We start from the raw sequence: 4,937 nt of genomic DNA, 5'->3' as shown, positions 1-4,937 counted from the left end.
CTTTCTAGAAGCCATTTCTAAACAACTAAGTTATTGAAACCCATCTGGTGTGTGTAGGTAACTGGGTTTATACCGACATGTATCTCTGCTGAACTATTCCGTCTTGTTTTATTTGTGTATTGTAACAAAAAAATTATAATAATAACTATGGACAGAATATTCATCATGTTTAAAACAACACTACAGAACTTGTTATTCGGATGTGATACGAGATGAGTTTTGGTAACTTTGGAGCTATGTTGACTTGAACACAGTTTATTTGGCCTCTGGTTTTAGCCACAAGAAGACATTATGGGCACAACCCCTTCAGTTGATCATGTTGTTAAAGGCTGTAGTGGACTGGACCAGTAAGTAGTCTTGTCTGTCTCTAAACTCTAGCCTGCTAACTCTGGGTTCTTGGCCCATGTGCAGATGGTAACCTACCCAGGGCAAACTCCGAACCTTATACGGTATGACGTGATTAATCTGTTGTAAAGAAACATACTAATAAAACGTTTAATATGGGCCTTGATGGGACCAGAGTTTTTCCATCGGGTCAAATGGGTTGAAGAACAACTCCTGGCCTTGGGAGTATGAAAATCTGTCAAACTGTAGCAACCTTGTAGTTGTTCATATGAATTATATGGGGGGGTTTCTACTGTGTACACAGAGAAGGCAACATGATTGGACGATAAAACTCACATAGGGCTGAGCTTGCTATATGCAGGTTTGCATCGTGTGGTCTTTCCCTATGCAACTGTAGGCGTAATGAAAATGTACCTCAGTCTTGTCAGCTTTTGTGTATATTGATTCATTCCAGTCTAGGTAGCCTCGTCAGCCCAAGTTTGAATGTAAACTAAATTTGATCCCATTCACATGTTCTCAGAAACGAAACGGGCTATAAATACAGAATGTTACTGCTTCATCTACCCTGGCCAGAGGGACTGGGCACAGTAGGCTAGACTGCAGCTGTCAGTAACCAACAGTTGATCAGACTGAGATCGCTAATGTCAGATCGCTGATGTTTAGTTGTTTAGGCTACTACATTTATGGAAGTGTTTTTGTTTGTTTGTTTGTTTTTGCTTGTGTCTGTCGAGAGTGATGTGTTATCATGCTTGCTAAATAAATACTGGAGGAAAGTGGAAAGCACACCTTGAGCTTTGTGCCTGGCCTGCACTTCCTGCGATTTCCGTGAATCTGATTGGTCAAGACACGCAAAGAGCCTGCAGCAGCACTCCGATGTGAAGGACAGACATTTTGTTTCGTACAATTTGACAAATCGTGAGACAAATCGGTCTAAAAATTTTATCAAACTATATCCAAAGTGGTGTTAAGAGTCAAATGTGGTGCCTCACCTGATTTGAAAAGGATGTGCCCTCTTGTTTACCCATGTCTATGGTTCTAGTCCCAGACCCTGTCCATGTCTATGGTTCTAGTCCCAGACCCTGTCCATGTCTATGGTTCTAGTCCCAGACCCTGTCCATGTCTATGGTTCTAGTCCCAGACCCTGCCCATGTCTATGGTTCTAGTCCCAGACCCTGCCCATGTCTATGGTTCTAGTCCCAGACCCTGCCCATGTCTATGGTTCTAGTCCCAGACCCTGCCCATGTCTATGGTTCTAGTCCCAGACCCTGCCCATGTCTATGGTTCTAGTCCCAGACCCTGCCCATGTCTATGGTTCTAGTCCCAGACCCTGCCCATGTCTATGGTTCTAGTCCCAGACCCTGCCCATGTCTATGGTTCTAGGCCCTACTTTATGGGTTCTAGTCCCCAGGCCCAAGCGCACAGTATGTTTTGGGTTCTAGTCCCCAGACTGTTCTCAGTACTTTATGGGTTCTAGTCCCATACCAGTATGTTAATGGTTGTATTCCCAGCCAGCCAGAAAGACCTCTGTACCACAGATCACTACTCCAAAGTCACCTGAGGATGAATCTGCTGCCTTACCTGTCTGTGACATGGAGTTCCCCGTCTCTCACCTCCAGACTGAATCTGGAGCAGAAAGCTATGAACATGTCAGACTGGTTGGTTTGGCATGATTTGTTATCCTACCACTAAGCACAGTGATGTTCACTACCAGTCCAGTGTGGTTTATGAAGAGGTTGAAAGGTCCGAGGTTAACCTGGGTGTTGTGTTTTGAGACTGGATCAATGTGAATCAGGGAAAAAATCAACATGAAGAAAGAATTAAAGTTTAAGGATTTACTTTTGTGTGTGTTTGATGCCTAGTCTGGTTAAAACAGACAGAATGCTGGCATCACCATTAAGCTCCCCGATTCAGTGTGGCTATACCAGGATCATACAGAGTTTACTGGCTTTGCAAAGCAGCTATTCATCCTATTTCACTGTGTCAATACATGTCAATGCTCCCGATTTTAAACCCTATCCTGTGACACCACCACCTGAGCACAGGACTGGACCATACAGGAGACACCAGGAAGGAGGAGGTTAAAATCAGTCCAGCCTGCCAGTGGGACACCTTGAACTACAACCGTGTTACTCACACATCACACAGTGACTGTGTTTCACATCACAAGGCCTCGCATCGATCATCATCTGAAGGACACAATAACAATTCCCTTTTTCACGCTTTCCAAATGTGATGTTTATCGCTAGAATGTGTAAAATAAGAATGTGGTCTCATGTCACCCACAGTATGTGTTTTGGATACACAGTGAGCTCCAAAAGCAGTGGAACACTTGTTGTTGTTTTGGTTCTGTGCTCCGGCACTTTAGATTTTAAATGATACAATGACTACGAGGTCAAAGTGCAGACTGTGAGCTTTAATATGAAGGTATTTTCATCCATATCGGGTGAACCGTTTAAATTACAGCACTTTTTGTACATATCCCTCATTTTAGGGGACCAAAAGTATTGGGAAAATGTCACTGTGTATTAAAGTAGTCAACTTTAGTAGTTGGTCCCATATTCATAGCAGATACTGATTACATCAAGCTTGTGACTCTACACACTCATTGGATGCATTTGCTGTTTGTTTTTGTTGTGTTTCAGATTATTTTGTGCCTGATAGAAATGAATGGTAAATAATGTGTTGTGTCATTGGAGTCACTTTTATTGTAAATAGGAATATAATTTCTCTCTACATACTAATACATTCATGTGAACACTACCATGATTTAGGATAATCCTGAATGAATTCTGAATGAGAGAAATGTTGAGGCACAAATATAGCCCCAAGACATGCTAACCTCTCAACAAACCGCAAATTCATCCATCCGGTATGTAGCATCACCAGCTTGATGTCGTCGTTGCCTGCTAGGAATATGGCACCAAATACTACCTTCTTACTACGTTAATACACACAAGTGAGATTGTCCCAATACTTTTATTCCCCCCTTTTAGGGGACCACGTCCAAAAAGTGAAGTCATTTCTGTTCATCTGAATTAAATGAAAATACCCTCAAATTAAAGCTGACAGTCTACACTTTGACCTCAGTCATTGTATCTTTTCAAAGTGTGCTGGAGTTTGAGCCAAAACAATAAAATGTGTGACCGCTTTTTTTTTTTTGTGGTTCACTGTGTGTTTGTGTAAATATGCATTCTCAAGAACACAAAATAAAAGTTGATACTAAGTGATATTGGTCACATCATCCAACCTGCTGCTTGAGCTGATTTTCTATAGGATGGGTGGGTGAGTCTGTGTGGGCCTATCGATAACACACTCTGCCCTTCCCAAATGGCACCCTATTCCCTATCTAGTGTACTACTGTTAGTGCACTATATAGGGATGTGGGCGCCTTTTGGGCTGCATTATTATTATTTGTACAATTTATTCAAACATTTTGTTAAAAGAAAATAGTTTGTCCTATTTAATATTCCAACAGTTTTGGATTTCCTCCTGAAAAAGAATGATTAAAGAATCAGTCAGTCGCTCTCGTGAATCCAAGCCAGTGGCACACACCGTGTTCTCAACATAGTTTTATCTGAATATTTAAATGTATTTTGTTTTTTTACAATTAACTAATTGTTTAACACCCAATGATTAGCATGAGGTTGAGCTAACGTAGGCTAATGTGATTAGCATGAGGTTGAGCTAACGTAGGCTAATGTGATTAGCATGAGGTTGAGCTAACGTAGGCTAATGTGATTAGCATGAGGTTGAGCTAACGTAGGCTAATGTGATTAGCATGAGGTTGAGCTAACGTAGGCTAATGTGATTAGCATGAGGTTGAGCTAACGTAGGCTAATGTGATTAGCATGAGGTTGAGTTAACGTAGGCTAATGCGATTAGCATGAGGTTGAGCTAACGTAGGCTAATGTGATTAGCATGAGGTTGAGCTAACGTAGGCTAATGTGATTAGCATGAGGTTGAGCTAACGTAGGCTAATGTGATTAGCATGAGGTTGAGCTAACGTAGGCTAATGTGATTAGCATGAGGTTGAGTTAACGTAGGCTAATGTGATTAGCATGAGGTTGAGCTAACGTAGGCTAATGTGATTAGCATGAGGTTGAGCTAACGTAGGCTAATGTGATTAGCATGAGGTTGAGCTAACGTAGGCTAATGTGATTAGCATGAGGTTGAGCTAACGTAGGCTAATGTGATTAGCATGAGGTTGAGTTAACGTAGGCTAATGTGATTAGCATGAGGTTGAGCTAACGTAGGCTAATGTGATTAGCATGAGGTTGAGTTAACGTAGGCTAATGTGATTAGCATGAGGTTGAGCTAACGTAGGCTAATGCGATTAGCATGAGGTTGAGTTAACGTAGGCTAATGTGATTAGCATGAGGTTGAGTTATCGTAGGCTAATGCGATTAGCATGAGGTTGTAAGTATCAAGAACATTTCCCAGGACATAGACATATCTGATATGGGCAGAAAGCTTAAATTATTGTTAATCTAACTACACCGTCCAATTTACAGTAGCAATTACAATGAAAGAATACCATGCTATTGTTTGAGGAGAGTGCACAACACATTTTATCACAGCAACTGGTTTGATAC

General features: G+C 41.4%; 1 protein-coding gene across 18 annotated transcripts in view; it reads left to right on the top strand.

The window, feature by feature from the left end:
- slmapa (sarcolemma associated protein a) overlaps positions 1-3,591 on the top strand; it is a 144,939-nt gene extending 141,348 nt beyond the window's left edge. For all 18 annotated transcript variants that reach the window (XM_031825847.1, XM_031825846.1, XM_031825843.1 and 15 more), the window contains one exon: positions 1-3,591. This exon is cut by the window's left edge and continues 887 nt beyond it. The gene's annotated coding sequence lies outside the window, so the exon portion shown is untranslated.
- The last annotated feature ends 1,346 nt before the right edge of the window (positions 3,592-4,937 follow it).

This window comes from Oncorhynchus kisutch, linkage group LG5, assembly GCF_002021735.2.
Source record: "Oncorhynchus kisutch isolate 150728-3 linkage group LG5, Okis_V2, whole genome shotgun sequence".
Lineage (NCBI taxonomy): Eukaryota > Metazoa > Chordata > Actinopteri > Salmoniformes > Salmonidae > Oncorhynchus > Oncorhynchus kisutch.
This window is presented reverse-complemented; position numbering and strand designations above follow the sequence as displayed.